This window comes from Cyanistes caeruleus, chromosome 3, assembly GCF_971803275.1.
Source record: "Cyanistes caeruleus chromosome 3, bCyaCae1.hap1.1, whole genome shotgun sequence".
Taxonomy (NCBI): domain Eukaryota; kingdom Metazoa; phylum Chordata; class Aves; order Passeriformes; family Paridae; genus Cyanistes; species Cyanistes caeruleus.
The window spans coordinates 24109485-24127503 of NC_141703.1; the positions used below are offsets into that span (position 1 = coordinate 24109485).

The 18019-nt window shown below is 39.1% G+C and overlaps 1 long non-coding RNA gene across 1 annotated transcript; it reads right to left on the bottom strand.

Moving 5' to 3' along the window:
- Window positions 1-2892: 2892 nt before the first annotated feature.
- LOC147654013 (uncharacterized) lies at window positions 2893-17234 on the bottom strand. The gene is made up of 2 exons (XR_015284251.1): window positions 16843-17234; window positions 2893-5696 (listed from the first exon to the last, which is right to left on the bottom strand). It is a non-coding gene; the product is annotated as an uncharacterized LOC147654013 (long non-coding RNA).
- Between the last annotated feature and the right edge of the window lie 785 nt (window positions 17235-18019).

Here is an 18019-nt window from a genome sequence, read left to right on the forward strand (position 1 = left end):
TAAATAAAATGTCAAATCAACACAAGTTTTCAGTAACTGTAGAGCTGATCTATCCTGTTCTATGGAGAAGGCCATGGTAACCTGGCCCCTACAAATATTACCAAGAGCCATTTCACTCTCACAAGTGGTTGCTGATCAATGGAAATGTTGAGTCTTTTGTAGGTATTTGTGTATGAGAACAAGCACATAAGAGAGACAAAGAGCAGGAATGTGTTGCTATTAAATACCTCACTGTGTCCTGATAAATCCAACATGTGAAGTTGCACTTACTTTGCACTCTAGCAGGCATGCTGAATTATTCCCCTTGTACATTTGTTTTGGTCTTCTTATCAGAGTATACATTAATAGCTTTATGCTACTTACATTAAGAGCTGGAAATTGCTAAGAATTTCAAAGCTCTGTCAGGGAGGAAATAAGAATGGTAGAAGCCCCAGAAGCACCCTACAGAGAGATTTAGCTCCTGGCTGCATTTTCACCTTTAGTCTGTTTTTTCAAGCACTTAGTGTTTTGCTTCAACCTGCAGAGACACCTATTTTCAGCAACTTCACTTGGTGCAGGAAAAAAAATGCTATTCATGTTCACCCACATTAATTAACTGAGAATTAAATCTGCTTCTGAAATCACATCAAATTTGTAGAGCAGAATAGCAGATTAGCCTGAACACATCAAAGTGCTGAATGAAGCTGCTCAGCCTCTGTAGTAAAGCAACTTATACGCTTGCTTTGTAAATCACAATAAAGAAAAAAAGTGATTTGTTCAGTTCTTTTGTGTTTTCTCTCATATATTTCACCTCTTGATTCCTTAGTCACAGAATACTCTATTCATATTTTTGAAGCTTTTAGAATAATGAAATATGTATCAGGAAATATCAGTAAATATAATTTAAAACTACACAGTTGAATTAGAGCACTTTCTTGGAGAGTTAATGCAATAGTGAGATCAGCAATGGCATATTTCTTTCTGCCTTTTCAATATTTCATGCTTCTTGATACACTGCAAAAGTCATCCCCAGAAGGCAAAGAAAAAGCTCCTTCCAAAAACGGTGACTTTGTGAGACTCAGAGATTTCACGGACACATGTTTAGAAACACACTACTATCTAACAACATCAGACAATGTAATATGAAAAAAACAAACAGCTAATGATCCCAGTTCTGCCAGGTTTTCCAAAAAAAATGGGAGCCATGTGGATTCTGTGCACCTGTGGCTGCACTGGATAAAACTGGTTCACATGCAGCTTCCTTGCAGGGGTTGCCTCCAGTCAGTGCAGGGCAGACTTTGTTATAACAGGACCAGGTAGCCCAAAGTCTGTTCCCTTAGTTGTCTTTCAAAAGCTCCTGCTTTGGCTAGGCTTTTGAAGGCATGGGGGAGAAAATCCACCCTGGTGGAAGGCAAAAATAGGGTGAATTACCATCTCTGCTGGGTTCATGTTATTTTACCAGAAATCTTTGACCAGGGTCAGCAGCAAGAGCAGTTTGCCCTCCTTTAGGAAATGTCAGCACAGACTTATCAAATGAGCTCTACTGGGGCCAGATCCAGACAGCTGTGTCTTTGATTCATTATCCACGTTATTTGACACAAGGAAAATATCAGAAAACATCAGAAAGGGGTTGCAGGCATGTCCTCAGGTAAATCTGCACCTGAATATTGATCTCTACCTATGAAAAATTCCTATGTCCTCCATTCTCAATAACATAAATCCATGACTTCACTGCATTTTGGAAGTTCCATGAAATTCCAAGCCATCCTTCTGAAAAATGAAGAAGTACCCCAGGAAAAGCTGGCAGAAGGAAGACAGGGACTGGCAAGGGTGTGGAAAGGCTGCTCTACAACAGGGAAATAAGTTGTCTGTGGTTTCTCATTCTGGGAAGAGAGCAGAAGAGTATGACAGGAGCCTTAGGAGACAAGGGTGTCAGGGAGGATTGAAGAGTTGTTGTATGAGTTGTTATATTGTTGTAATACTGATTTTCTTCCAAACAAGTGAAGGTGTGGTTTTTTTTGTTTTTCTGGAGTTCTTTCATGAGGCACATAATTAAATTATGGGCCTTTTGGCTGTTGCTGGATGGTGGAAAGACAAAAACATACATAACTTTAAAGCTAAATTTTTCTAAATTATTCTTTTGCAGCCCTGAAGAAGGAAAACCTTTTGTGGGTTGCCAAGAGGTAAGCCAGCACCTTTGGGCACTGCCTTGAGAAGGTGTAAAGCTAAGGAGTGTTCATCCCACTCTGCTTGTTCTTATACCCTCCCCTCATCACCAGGTACTGACTCATGCCAGAGACAGGGCAGGGAACATCTCAGACCCCAAGGCCTGTCCCAGCACAGCTTGCTCCTCGCATCCCTACACGAGATATCTTTATAGTGCATGAGCTAAGACCCAGCAGGAACCTATATCAGTAAATACAGTAAATTACCAAGAGGAATGGCTATATTTAAAAAAAACAGTTTTTTGGCTCCCACAGAGAGCCTGTGAAGTAGTCCCAACAAAGCAAGTGGAAGGATATATGTGGGAGCTGTCAAACTCCATTTTGAGGGGGGAAGATTTCAATGAGAGTTTGGAGTAGGGGGAGATAGAGCTTGGAACTTGAAAACAATTTCTTTAATTCCTTTTTTGTGAATTGGAGAGTTCAGTTTGTTGAATTGGTGTATTTTCAATTAGTATTGATACTATTATCATTAAGAAAACAGACCAAACCCTGAGAACATGGAATTCATCACCAACAGATTGTCTAATTTAAGTCCACTTTGCACCTATCTTCATCAATCACCCCATCTGCAAAAATGAAAGAATTATTATAATAATGGTTTAAGTAATTTTGAGATTTATTGTGTTTATCAACATTGAAAAAGCTTCATATAAGTGTAGAACAACTAAGAAAGATGAGAGTTCAGAACTTTAGAAAAGAACATATACTTTATTTTGTCTTAATAAATACCTTGATAGATTTCACATAAAAAATACCTTAGTAATCTCCCTGTTCAGTTCAATTTTCTCCAAAATTAAAAATCACCAGAATACAGCTGAGAAAATAAGCTCTGGCTAGTTATACTTTGTTTACATTTTATTTATGTGGATCAGCTGCAAAGTAGAGTGTTAATGCTATCCCTCTTTAATGAACCTCTGTGCTAAGGACAGGCAGTTTATGAAGACTAAACCCTGTGAATAATATTGGACTTCATAACTAAGTCAGCACAGTAGGACTAAAATGCTTTATTGGATCTTATTCACAAGAGGTTTATACTATACTGCTGATATCTTCCGTTCCACTTAATCACTTTTATGAACACAAGCCAAGCCCCTACTGCAAATTGCCACCAGAGAGCTTAGGAGTCTAAATGATACCCCACTGAAGCTCCAGAAAGTCTCTTTGTTCTGGAGAAAACACACTAAATCATAGCAACCTAACCCTCTTGTTTTCTTATTTGCTTTAGAAGGTATTTGTCTGCACTCTTCTTTGGCAGGATCATATGCATGAACAAAATCATTACTGAAATGCATCTGCCATTTATCTGTATTGCCACAGCCTGCTCTGTCTGTAGGTAACTCAGTAAGCAGGAGGACATTTATTTGCATTTCCTCAGGGCAAGAAGTGTAGTAACAAGGTTTTGTAGCCTAGGTGACTTTGTATTAGCAATTTTATTACATTACTTTTATATTCTGTAGACACCATCATGGCACTAGTGATTGTCACAAGTGCCAGTAGTTATCTCCCAATTTATGCCAGCAGTCACACCTTTAAACTAGATTTACTTACCCAAGCACTCCTTTACATCAGCAGCAACCTGAATCCTTGTGTGAGCAGAGGTCTGAGGGATGTGACAGGACACCATGTCTCTAGTAAGGAATTAAAGATGCCAGGAGCTGTACTCTGGCATCCAGATCAAGTGGCTATAACTGATTGTGCTCACAAAGCTCCCAAGCTGTTTGCAGTGAGTGGAGGAGTGCCAGCTGATTTAGGCCAGAACTGGGGCAGGAAGCACCCTAGCAATTCAGTAGGACAAGCACACTTAGAAAGACATGCACTTTGGCTGCCAGAGCCTGGGCTTCAGTTCTCTGCCAGGGATGGTGGCACTTTGCTGGAGTGTTTTGAGCCTCCAAATACTGAAGATCGTAAGATGCTCAGATACAAAATTAACGGGAAGAGGCAGCAGTGGCATAGAGGTACCAAAAAGTAAGATGTTTTCCCATAGTGACAAAGTATAAGCATAGTAAAAATAACTGAGAATATCAATGCTGTCAGCTTAGAGCTTCTGGGCAGTACGATGAAAACATCAGCACGCTTTCACTTGCACGAGGATGCAGGAATGCATCTCTAAGAAGCTACAGTGCATTCAGATCACAAAGGGAATGCCCCATGCAGTGCACCACTAAAGAGATTTTGTTCCCTGTGGAAGGGCAAGGAGGGAAAAAAGTCTATATTCTCATGAGGAGAACCTTCTTCAAAAAGTATACATTTTAATTGGCTTTTTTGTAGTCATCCTCTTCAAACAACACTGAAAGTGTCTTCTGACAGAAGCAAAGTTACCCCTGCCTTTATTAATTGATGAGAATAAAACAGAAAGTAATTAAAAATTCCATGAAGCCATTCATTCTGACTGTCCCACGTATAGCAAGACATTCTGTCCCACTGTGCTAAAATTAACTGTTTCAGAAAAACACATCAACAATATGAACTACAATCAATAACACCTGTCAACAGCATTGAAGAGTGACAATGAATCTTGCCAGCACTGGGGCTGACCACCCAGATTATTTTCAGTTCTGGTGATCAATACAAATATTTGACACACACCTCCTGCTTTGCTCAAGCATTAAAAGCGCAGACTGAAACCAGTTTGCTGCACAGGACTTTCTCATCACTGGATTTATTTGGTCATGAGCATATATTAATTACAAAAACTTCCCAAGTTTGATCCCCACATTCCTCAGATTTTACAGGGAAACAATTAGTGAATTTTCTAAAAAAATAATCTCTTTGGTGAGTGGTATTATCATATATTCCCAAAGCCTGATGTCTTCTTTATGGGCCACATGAGTAACTTTCTTTATCTTTCTTTCCTTCCTTCTTTCATTCTTCCTTTTTCTTTCTTTCATTACTTACTTATTTATTTAGTTTAAGAGCAATCCCATTACCTTTACTACTGATCAGGTCAGTCTGAGTCTGCCCAGCTGATTAGCTATTATTATGTCAAAATACTTAGTAATCCTCTCTGATCTCTTCTTAGCAGTGCTGCCAGGACTGCAATATTCTCATTTGAATATGCTCAAACATGCAGAACAATACAGCATGCTTACCAGTTTTTATTTTAATTTCTCTATGTCCAGAACCACAGGCAAGGCCAGAAGATATTATTTGCTGCTTCTGACCTTCCACAGGGGCAAGGCAGACAGTGAGGCTGCTCCAGAGCTACCTGGGGCAGGAGAAGGGACTCAGTGCTCCCTAAGTCTCTGATCCTCAGCTGCCCACAGTTCTTTTCTTAGTAACAAACGGGAGATGCTACTTATTCATGTGTTCCCTTGGGGTAGAACTGGGATCCTGTTCTTGTATCTTGGATGTGGGAGGCAATCTCTGATTCCCTAATCCTCAGTGTTTGTATTTCTTGTGCTCATGTGCCTCAGACTAAGTAAAATAGCAGCTGTCCTCCCTGGAAGTTTCTGATGGGTAGCTGCTTCCTGGGTTTTCGCCACAACGGAAGATCTAAGAAAAGAGGAAGAAAACAAACAAAAATTAATATTAAATCAAGGAAGACAAAAACACTGCAGTGCCAAATTCTCCTTTGGTAACCCAGTATAGATTCATTGTTTACATCAGCTAAGCAGAAGAATGGAAACTGCTGACAGAATGGGAGCTCAGGGGCATGTGAGTCACCACTCATTGAATTTCCACACTCCCCTGACCTAGTAATGTTGTTGGGGCATTCAACACAACATGCTGCTTAAGATGCATTTTTTGACCCAATAAATGAATTTTTGCATTCAGTTTGCATACAGGAGATTTCCAGAAAAGCTTTTTAATAGTGAATAAACAATTCAGAGTATCAGTTTGAAATCAGTCAGCCCGAATCTCAGGCAATAACCACTTGCCAGGGAGACTGGCTGGGGTAAAATTCTCCTAGGGGAAGCAATAGAAATTCCATATCTTGACACATCACAAGCTACCCTGGATAAAGCACTAGTACATGTACAAGAAGAAGCAATCCTGCTTTTCACAGAGAGATAAGTTCAAAGATCGAGCTGCTGAGATACTTTAGAGACAAGTGTGATGTGAGGTCTAAAATAAACAGAGCACTTCATTGCACTATCAGTAATGAACTGTAGAGAGCTATCCTGATTGTTGCCTTTTGCCAAGAGGGCTCTATCCTGTAAAACACTAAAGACCATAAATTATTGTTAGAGAAAGCATACAGGTTTTTTACAGGGGAAAAGAAGTAATCTGCAATTAATTTTTTTAAAAAATTAAGATAACAAAGCAAAACAAAATCAAGTAACAACAGCAAGCAAAAAACAAACAAACCAACCATTTTTTGACTTATGTATTCCCATTTTGGAAAGATAACTGAAGAGCAAATACATGAATGCAAAATCCACCATCTAAACAGTGTGTTATTCAAAAAGAAACCCCAAACAAACAAGTTTAAAAATCCACAAAACAAAAAACTTTCAAGGGAGTTTTTTTTATCCAAAAGAACACTAATATAGTGTTTGCAGTGCATAAAGCCTTGTCACAAAAAGATGCATAATTCTAGCTATACACAAAACTAGAAATCGAGTCCTTATTTCCCATCACAATCAAGTGATTTCTTGGCATGACAGTGGATGAATATATTTTTGTTGTCTTTGAAGGAATAAAAATATTATTTACTGTATTTTCATGTTTCTTACTATAAATGTTTTCCTTACTATTTTTTTTTATCACATTAGTCTTATTTTTATGATCAGCTCCATTTAAATGCAGACCTTGAACTGACAGACTTCTGTAACTGATAGAGACACCTCTGTATATGCTGTGATGTGTTTTATGGTAGTCACTACTATCTGATCCATGCAAAATCATTTCTCTCCACCTTGCACAAAGTCCCATCTTCTGCCTTTTAGTGGGTATATCCCCACCCCTCATCAGAACATGGCCCCTGAGTTTGTGGTCAGTCATAGTCCACAAGAGACTGTGATAAATCAGCCAAGTGAAAATACAGAAATGGTGCCTCAGTCCAGCCTGAGATCCCTGACACTTTTATCTGTTTTGCATTGCACAGGACCAGTTTGTCTCAGATAATACACACACAGCTTGTAGTGAGAGTTGTTCCCATACAGCAACTCTTAACCTGTGTTAGACATAGGGAAAGTGACAAACTCCACATACCAAAAACTGAGATTAGAGGGGAATCTAGACACAATTCTCCTGGGAATTACATTTCTAGTTTAGCTTTTCATGCTTCAGCAATGATTTGATCATTTCTGTATATGATCTGTAAAGAAATACAACAGGTTTTGGTTTTAGAGGAGTTATGTAAGATCCAAACTGCTCTGGCTGTTATCAAGATATAGACCTAGATTTCAAGCCATAATGTGATAAATGAAATGCCATTCAGCAAAGGTAACTTAGATCAAATCACTCAAATGTTGCTCTGAGTGACCAATCCTGGTGTCTCCCAGTTCACTCTCACTCTCTGTTCCCCACCCTGCAGTAGCCAGACCCTTCAGCCTTTGAACAGCATGTCAGCCTGGAAAGTGGGAGACCCTTTCCACTTCATTTTATGCCTGTCCTGTGTCAGCCTCCCTGTGACACTGCCTGGAGCTGCAGGGGAGCTTGTTTCTCTCCCCAGAGCTCCACACTCAGCAAAGAGCTGCAGTTCTGCTCTAGCCATGAGCTACTGAGCCAGCTGAAGATTTCCAGAGAGCTCCAGCAAAGATCTGTTCTTAAAATATCTCTTCTCCAACAGAAAAATCTGTCTGGACCCACATGTCAAAACTGTACCTTCAGTACCCAGTGACCCTCACCTACCTGAGAGCATCCCACATTTGTTCTTTTTATAGCAATCAACTCTTTTTCCATGCATTTCCTTGTTTGAATGAAATTTTTTGTATGGATTGCAAAGCAGAACTGTGAAGAAATATTGTGTTTTAAGCAGCAATCTCCAACAGGAAGCCAAATCCATGATTATTTTTTTTCAAGGCATTCAATTCAGTGTAATCTTCAGACAACACAAAAATAAAACCCTTATTTCTCCCAGGCTCAGCGGTTACTTTTTGTTAAAGGTTTTATCTAAGCTGAATTTTGCAACATTTAATCAACACTTACATTGCTTAACATTGCACTGTGGATGTCTGATCATTCGACTGACTAATCCAATCTTCTCTTTCCCTGTGCAGCACTGAAATGAGGGGTCTCTTTCAGAACGGGGCCAGCTCATCACCCGAAGGGTTTGGGAGAAAAGGCCAGCCAAGAGCAGTGGCCATACGAGTGACTCAGCTGGAGCTCTGGAGGGCATTACACATGCAGGAGGCACAATGTCCCTGTGCCACAAGCAGGCACCTCCAGCAGCAGACACACACAAGATGTGCTGTCTCTGTTCCTTGGCAGCCTACAAGCCTCTGCTGGTGGTTGGGAAGAGAGGAAGCAGAAGAGGCCTGTTACCCCTCCTTCTCATTTGTCCCTCAAAGATGCAAGCACAGCATGTGCAAAGATGTAGCAAAAGACCCTACCATGGCTTGCAGATGGCACAGAATCACATAAGACAAGTGTTTGCCTTTTCCTCCTGCTCTCTCCCTGCTGACCCTCCCTATCTGCCTACTTCTGCAGCCCTGTCTCGGCCACACAGCCACATGGTGCTTCTCCTTGACTGCTGTCACTGCAAAGAGGACACCTCCTGTCCCCACAGAATGTCTGGGACACCCATTTAATGTCTGCAAATCATTTTGAGCTCATGAAGAACAAGATGTCATTTAAACATAACAATGTATCTACACAAAGCTCTAACACTACATATCAACTTATCTAGATGTTCCATTTAATGCTAGTGTTCATGTAATTCACAATTAAACAATTCAACTTGTCTGGCTGTAGACTTTCTTTTACCCAGGCAATGAATCAGAGGAGCACTATGAAGCGTTTTGAAAAGCTGGCAGACTCCTGAAGTCACACCTCTGTACAGACACACAATTACAGAATCCCAGACGTAGGAAGGGATTGCTGCAGATCATCCAGTCCAAATCTCTGAGCTTTGAATATCTACAAGGACAGATTTTCCAGTCACCAGGATCCTCCCCCAACTGCTATAATTTCTCAAAGATGACAGAGAGGGACCTTGTGATGACACCAAAGAGCTCCACAGTGCCCTTGGGTGCTTCCTGTCTGGTCCCATGGACTCATATATGTCCAAATGGCTTAAAGGCTCTCTGGCCTTGCTTCGTGTTTCACTCCTGCAGACTCCTCAAAGAAAGGAAACAAGTGTTTCTTCATTATTCCTTATAAAACTGGGAGGACAGAGCTGTGAATGGGTTCAAAAAGCAAATAAAGCCATGAAATAAAAATCCATCAGGATGCTGATAGCACTAGCTGATACCAGGCAGTCTTTATTCCAAAGATTTCCAGGCAATCAGACACCAAACACAGGAAACCTCGCAATACAGTAACCACATCACTTTCCTTTTTCTTGTGCCTGGTCACTATTCTTCTTGGCTTACAATGAAAAAGAAGAGATTTGACAGACTTCAACACTACCAGACAAGGTCCTGGACTAAAGAAGTTTTGGTTCCACCCAGTAAATTCTTGCCCAGTATGTTTAATGTTTTTTCTCTGTAATTTAAAATGTGAATTTTGAAGCTTCCAGTTCTGGTGAGTGCAGTATATTGCAAGCTCTCTGCTGATACAGGACCCGATGTGAATGCCTGGTCATTCAAATGAGCAATTCTGTGAAAAAAATGCTTTCATTGCTGTAGCTGTCCACCAGCACAAGCATCATTCTAACTGGAATGTAGCAGCAGAGAGCTGAGAGCACTCTAAAAATAGGTTTTAAACAGCTGACATAAACTTCACTTTCAGCACTGACAAGCACTGAAGCTGTCTGGGGTTAGCTGTAGCCTCTGCTGATGATTTCTCCTACTCCAGCAAGGCTTCTCAAGTAAGTCTTATGAGCCATTTCTTGCTAGGTAATTGCAGGAAGATCTTGAGTCTTTAAGACAATTTGTTGATTCCTGACCTTGGCAAAACTACACAAGATTTAAATCTGTCTCCACTTTAAAATATTGTCATGCCCTCAAGCAACAAGTGGGGGACTCTGCTCTTTTCAAAGCTAGTGTTTTTGTGAGGATGGCAGAAAGCAGAATATGAGGTTGTGGTTCATACAGATCATTCTATGAAGTCAGAGTGACCTTTCTTGAAAGCAACACTGAAGAATAAAAAGACATTATACAAACTGTGCATCCTTAAGAGAAAGCAAAGGTGCATAAAGACATCAAAATTCATTAAATACTAATGGATCCTGTCACAAAGGGGACTATTACTATTAGATTACTAATTCAGTCCACTGAGTTATTTTTATCTCTAAAATTCTGCCTTAGCAGTAATTTTCATAAAAAAAAAAAAAAAAAAAAAAAAAAAAAGCCTATTACTTCTGATTTTCAGGATTTTTTAATGTGTATGTTTAAAATCTCATGAATATTCTGAAGGCCTCACATGTGGAGGTCAGCAAGGGACTATGCTAGCACTGCCCTCTTTAATATGTATATTAGCCACTGGTGGTTGGGGAGATTGCTAAGTGTGCAGCATAAGCAATTTGCCAAAGCCACAACCCTCTGCTTCCCTGCCATTGAACATAGATGAAACAGGATTTTTCTTTACTCTACAAAACAGATTCTTGTCAAGACTGGAAGTCAATTCAGCTCCAGGACAAGTATTAGAAAGATGCAAAGAGAATGAGGGTGAAATAAGTAAAATAAAAAAGAAAAGCAGTACTGGTGTTAGCTATATGTTATTTATTCTCTTCAGTATAAGTTTCATCGCAACATTGATGGAATACAAATTGACACAAAATTCATGTAAATTTATGTAAATGCATATATAAATGAGTTGCAGCCCTCGGGGTCCTGGCAAGTTGCCACAGTGGCTCTGAGCAGAGCAGAGACTTTGCACCACTGTAGTACTCTGAGAGATGTTATTGTGAATTGGAGTGTGGTTTTCTGAGAAACATTAGTAGTTTTATCAGTTTCTACATGGAGTTTGCCAGAGGCGAAAGAAATACCACTTTGTGAACTTTTGGCTTCCCATCTGAGTTAGTAATAGTACTGAGCCTACAAATAGCTCATGTGTGACCATTACAAACCCTTTCACTTTCTCAGCAGAGTTTATAGGCACTGTGAGACAGAAACACTCAGCTCATGAATGTGATAAACTTCACCAGCATTTCTCTGGAATCTGTAACAGCCATGAACTCAGAAATAGCTGGTTCATGACCATTATAAACTCCTTTGGCTTCTCAGTGGAGCCTTTCTAATAGCCATGAGCACAGAAATAGCTGGTTCACAACCATTAAGATTTTTGTCAACATGCCCATTGAGAATATAATGATTGTAAGCCCAGGAGGAGTTAGTTCACAGTTTTTGTACCTTTTACTTCAGCATACTGAAGGACAAGCCGTGTAGCCAATATTTTGCCAGAAACAAATTATGCCATCATACAGGCTTACTTAGCCATTCAAGGAAAATGCAACAGAATAAAATATAATACATTAGGGTAAGTGGCAGGACTGGATTTAGGTAAGTTTCCAAAGCCTGTGGCTTATAACTGATGAATTTCTTTTTTTTCTGTCATGGTATTTAGCCCCATTGGATTGGCATTCATAGCATCGAATCACATCTCCATTCACAAGGGCAAAGGGCACCACACAGGAGATGTCAGAGAAAATACCAGGAGGAAGGATGGGGTAGTAGCCTGAAAATGTGATGGTCTGGTCAGGGAAGCAGCTCTTCTTATTTTCCTATAAAAAGATGTCAGGGTGAATTGGATACCTCTATGTCCTGTCTAGGTAGGAAGTCTCTCCTTCGCCCAGCTCACCATAAAAAGGACTCAGTGGGGGAAACAAATCATAAAGGTACTGATGGCACAGGGGGAAGCATTTAAGCATTCATATGCTCTTCTCCATAATGCTTTGGGGAATTTATTATTTCTTTTAATAAGGAGTGTTTGTGCAAATCAGCCCCTCTGGGGCCTTGTAGTTGTAACCTTGGGACCCAGATCTGTTCCCACTGAAGTCAGTGGCCAAATCTCTATTGAGTTCAAATGAAGCAGCCCTAGGGTCTTCTGTGTTTTCTCCATATTTCCCAATAAGAAATTTTTCTCATTAAAGCTCTGACATCACCTGATGCAATCCTCTGTAAAAAATATGCTCTTGGTGTGTACAAATGTTCAGAAATAGAGAAGTGATTTTTCAGTGATAATAGTATTTTTCTGTGGCACAACAATCATGGGAGCTAAACATTGCAGGATAGAAACCCTCTGGAGAAAGCATGTACTAACACATCAGGCTTCAGAGAAGAAATTGTGTCCCAGAAATTAAGCATAAGAGAAATCAACCATTTAAAATAATTTTAGTTTTCACTGTTTAAAAACCCTCATCTTTGGAGGATTTGGTAAAAGGACAGATGGGGCTTTCAAGAAAGTTAAGGGATGAAATAAAAGAATGGGCAAACTGGCAGAAAAACAATAAGAGATGCCAAGGAGAGTTGTTATGGTGGTGTTGGGAAAGGACATTAGCCCCAAGAGAAAGAGATGAGACGATCAAGGGCCTGATCCTACAGATCTTTATTTGCTTATGTGAATGATCTCATTGATCTTAGCTGGACTCTGTGCCTGGGAAACTATTTGTGGAATCAGATCACAGAGTGTTAGAGAGCAAATGCTACCTCATTCATTGCCTGCCTAACCTGCAAACATTTAGCTAGAGGGACAGATCAGGGGTTAGAGATGAAAGAGGAGGAGGAGGACAGCATGTCAGAGTAAGAAGTGACAGTGACACAGCTGGACAGATTTCACTCTGGTGACAGCAGTGCAAGGCCATTGATGCCACCTTTTCACCCCTTGATCTAAAAGAAGGAGGAGATCCAGGTACTCAAATGCCATATAGATGTGGCACCTGGGGACATGGCTCAGTGGTGGACTGGGCAATGCTGGCTTAATGCTTGGAGCTGATGATCTCAGACGTCTTCTTGAGTGTTTACTTAAGAATGTATTTTAAAAATTAAATTCAGTTCCTGGACTGATGTTTACCTCTTCCAAGGTTTAGCCCAACACTGCTAAAAAATAAATAAATGTGTCAAAGGAATAAATGTGTCAAAGTAAAAATTTTGTGTTAAATATTCATTTCTTGCATGTCCTTTGTACTCCTTACAGTATCTGCACAATGCCACATTTTAAAAATGTCTTTGAATGCCTGATTCCTACTGAAACTAATAGGACTTAATCACTTACATGTCTGAGAGTCTAAGTTCTAGTTCACTAATATTACACATGTAACAGTGCTCTACCTGTTTTCTTCTATTTATGTTTCATCTAGCTTCTGATTGATTATTTTGCTTCACAGCAGAGCTAGCATATTAGTAATAGGTATTTATATAGAGGAGCTATCAAAAAGTATTTTCCATTAAAAATATTTTCATTTCCAAAAGCTTTAGACTAAGTAGTAAGTTTCCCACACATTAGTGCAAAACACCAATTACACACACATTAGTTAGTGCAAAAAGTTGTATTTGCAGCAATTGTATTTTCCCTAAGACCACAAATCTATATTTGTTACTAGGTGCTAAGGTACTCCTGTCTTTGATGGCATAAAAGGTAACTTCACCAGCCCTTAGAGAAAAGGCAAAACAGTAGACATCTTTTATTCTATTGCATAACCTGCTGCTAATCACAGAGCAGCTTAATTGCTGCAGTGAGAAAGATAATGCTTTCAGCTCTAACATTATAGACACTGCTGTTTTTCAGAAAAGCTTAAGAAAAGGATTTTTAAAAATCTAAAGCAAGGATAAAATTATACAGGAAAATTGCTTAATTTGACTGTATGATCTACTGTGCAAAAATATGTGAATGATGAAACAATTGCAATCATTTTCTGACATGCAATCAGAAGAAAGGCAAGCAGAACAAAACTATCATCTATTAACAGTTTTGGGAGATAAAGACTATTTGGTGCTAATCCTTTTTGTGTTGTAGGTGGTGGGAGGGTAGAAAATAACCCAACAGAAAACTGAAAACAGAGGGAGGTGACAATAGAGATTTCTTTTAAGGCTCTGAGCAGCACAGAATAAATATCTACTTTTTCCTCTGCATGTAAGTTTAGTTTCAGAGAGAAATCTCTCAATAACAACATTGTGCCAGAGAAATCTGTCCTTTCACCACCTGAAGTAGTTTAATCTGTCTGAGGCTGTAAGAATCAGATCTATTTTTAGTAAACATAATGCTAAAAAGCTTTCTTTGATTTAATTAAGCTCATTGGACTAATCACTAAAGATAGGAGATCAAGGCACAATTCTTTAAGTAATACAACTGCAATAAATATTGACAATATTGACAGTCTTATCTAAAATAGAAAAGTATATTATTAATTCTGATCTCTCCCTCAGTTTGAATGAATATAAATGTAGTTTCATGGCCTCACTAAAGTTTCTCCACATTTCCCCCAACATCAGTAAAATCAGGAGCAGACTATTTATTCATCATTCTGAAGAAAATACCTAGCTTTTCACAATGGCAGTTTGTTTTATAATCAAGGTTTCTATGACCAAACTTCTTTCACAAAATATTAAGGGTCATACTGGAAGGTTAAAAGTGCAACTCTAAGACCCACTAAGTGAGGAAAACAGTCCTCACTAAGATTCCAGACCTAGAATCATATATAAGGATCATATATAAAAATCCCATCATTTCCTGTCATGAATGCGAATAATTAATAGGATTTCTTTTCTCTTTATGGTTTTGACTATTCAGACTCAAAACTGACAAAATGCATGAAGTCTGAAAAAACCACACACCAAATTTTGACACCTTTATCAAACATTCTTGTCATGATGTGTTTTTATACTCTCAAGGTTTTCTCCACCTCAGTGGTGTATTCATCCTTTACCTTTTTCAATGAAATAAAGACTTTCCAAAAAGCACTTGCTCATCAGTCCTCCAATTTATCAAAGGGTGCCCACCACATCAAAAGAGAACAACACAGACTTGCAAAAGATGCCCTGGGAGTAGTGAGGAGTAGTAAAGAGGATGGTAAAGGGAGGGTAAGGGGCAAGGTAGAGCCATGGCAACAGCTCAGCTTGCTGTTACATTTTATGGAGGCCTGTCCTGGCATTCCAAAGGAGAGGTGGTGGCTCTGGGAATCCTGGCTGTGGTCAGTACCAGCACCGTGTTCAGCAGCAGCTGGTGGCACAGAACCAACCTCCAGAGTTGCCACCAGGAGCAGGCACACCAGAAGCACCCCTTTATTTTTGGTTGCACAAGATGACAAAACCAGCCAGTTATACATAAGCAGAAGAGCTGTCCTTTGCCAGTTATGTTGCAGGAAACGTGGAGCATAAATTTGCAGATTTAGCCAAAAAAACAAGTAAGAACATTACATTTTGATGGCCCATATAGTGACACATCATGCACTGATGACAAGAGCTAGGAACATCCACATTTGCTGGTAACAGCTTCTTCAGATGCTTGAAATGTTCCATGTGTCTAGAGGGGCCATCAGTGTGGTGATGACCGACACCTTCTCAAAGACTGGAGATCATTCAACTAAGCACCAAAATCATCTGAGACACAATCCAACCCTGTTCACATGTCTCCCTTGAGAGGAAAAAAAGAAATATTGGTGTGTTTTCTTTTTATTAATCGGGGGTTAGATCATTAAGCAGTGTGGCAGGAGATTTTGTATTTTCAAATTCTACCTAATCAATTCAAACTTATTAAAAGAAGTGTGTCAGGGAAAAACCCATGATCAGCAAGAGTCTCCATCTTAAATTAAAAGTATCTCATTCTCTCTGTGTGCTGTATAAATCTGGTGTGTCTTTTGGAAATACCTAATATGTGTCACTTCCAGTTGAAGCTTAAAATGTAAATAGGCATAAGAACATTTGGCAGATAACCCAAATTACAGCCTCGCCACTGCAATTTCATTATAAAGGAGATATATTAGAAAACTAATCTACTAAGAGGTGTGGAACAAACTGACACTTGCCTTTAAGCTCTTACAATGCCTGAATTATAGAATTTATTATTATTATTATTATCTTAACGTATTTAAATTCAAGTCAATCAAGTACGTATCTGAACTCTAGAATGAATTATTATCACTGTGTCACTGAATTGAAATCTGTTAATTATGTAGGAAAGATGCATTTGCAGAATTCCTGCATAGATAGAGATGTACCATATGCCTGAAGATGCTCACCTGTCATTTAAAATCAGATTAATCTCTTGCATTTCCAATGCATGAGTGCAGAGTCATGAATCTGAATGAAAAGACTCCAAGGCAAACTCAAAATTATTTAAATTCCAGTTTCTTTTTCTGAAGGGATCTACAAGTCCTTGGGACATTAGCCACTAGAGAAAGACAGGAAATCTACTTGACAGTGGAATGTAGGACATTCAACAGGGTAAATATATTCAGGGTGAAATTTTGACTTCAGTTAAGTCAGCAGCAAAACTCCTTCAAACTCTTAAAGACCAAGATTTTCCTTTATCCCATTTTAAGTGTCTTTGAGCCCAACTTTGTGCAAGGATGAACACCCAGAAGTGATGACTACTCACAGTGACTGCCAGAATTATGACTTAGTTTCAGCTCAGGCATATCTGAAATGTATCTTACCCTGTAGGAGAGGTGATGCTCTGTGCAGGTGGGAACAGGTCCTTCATAAACCAGCAGTAAAGCCTGTCTTCCATAGCAGAGTATTGTTTAGGGATGCAGAGAGTGGAACAAAGCTTCAAAGGAAGAAAAATCCCCTGCACTCATTTCTTCCAAACATCCTTCTCCTACCCAGGAGTAATGAAAGAAGTCCTTTTTGTTACCTCCACAAAGAAATTTTCCTAAGAAGCTATATTCTGAATTTTCCTCACAACCTATAGTTTGAATTTGCCTTTGACTAAGTAGAAAATGAACCAACAAGACAATTTACAAGTTGGTTACTAACCTCCCAATTAAAATTAAATAAAAATAAAAATCACAGATCCGCAGCACAGTAAGGAACAAGGAAATAAAGCAGAAAGGAAAACAAGTAATAAAACTTTCCTACTGATTTCGTACAACAGTACAAATTGTTCTTGGAACCTGATTCAGGGTCAAATGTGAGTTATGGGAAAGGGAAAAAGGACAAAGTACTAGTAACAGATAGAAAACTGTTTCAAACATGCTCTTTAGACCTTGGGAGGAAAAAAACCCGACTGTTTCTCAGTGCAAACTGAGAAATCATGCTTTTTGTTTAGGAGGAAATATGATGGATCAATTTCATTCATTGTTTACATCCCTGGGTAAAGAAAGGAGGACACTATAGATATTAGTTAAAAATCACACAAAACCCAATTTCAAAATCCATCATTTATTTTTTTTACTAGTTAAAAACTTAATTAGTATTATTGTAATTTCCTGCTAACTCTCTCCTGAACACCTTGGTCAAGAAAATTTCTAAATGGACTACAAGTTTTCTGCATTGCTACCCTCACATCTACATCTGGTCTTATTTCCTGAATATTCAGTCTTGTCTCTGTTTGCTACATCTTCTTATCCCTGTCTTATCTGGGGATTTATATTCACAAACTCAAAATCTTTCACCCTAACAAGGTGTCTAACATGAAATATTTATAAACACAGGAAGATGTCAGCTAGAACAAACCATAAAGCTGTAGTCAAACCTATCCTGACCAGTCGACAGCAAAACATACCCCCCAACTACCAGCAGCATTCTAGCACCATCTCTTCTGCAAAGTTACCTCCAGTTACACCCCTTGCTGAAATCCTGCAGTAAATGAGGTATCACCCAAAGTAATGA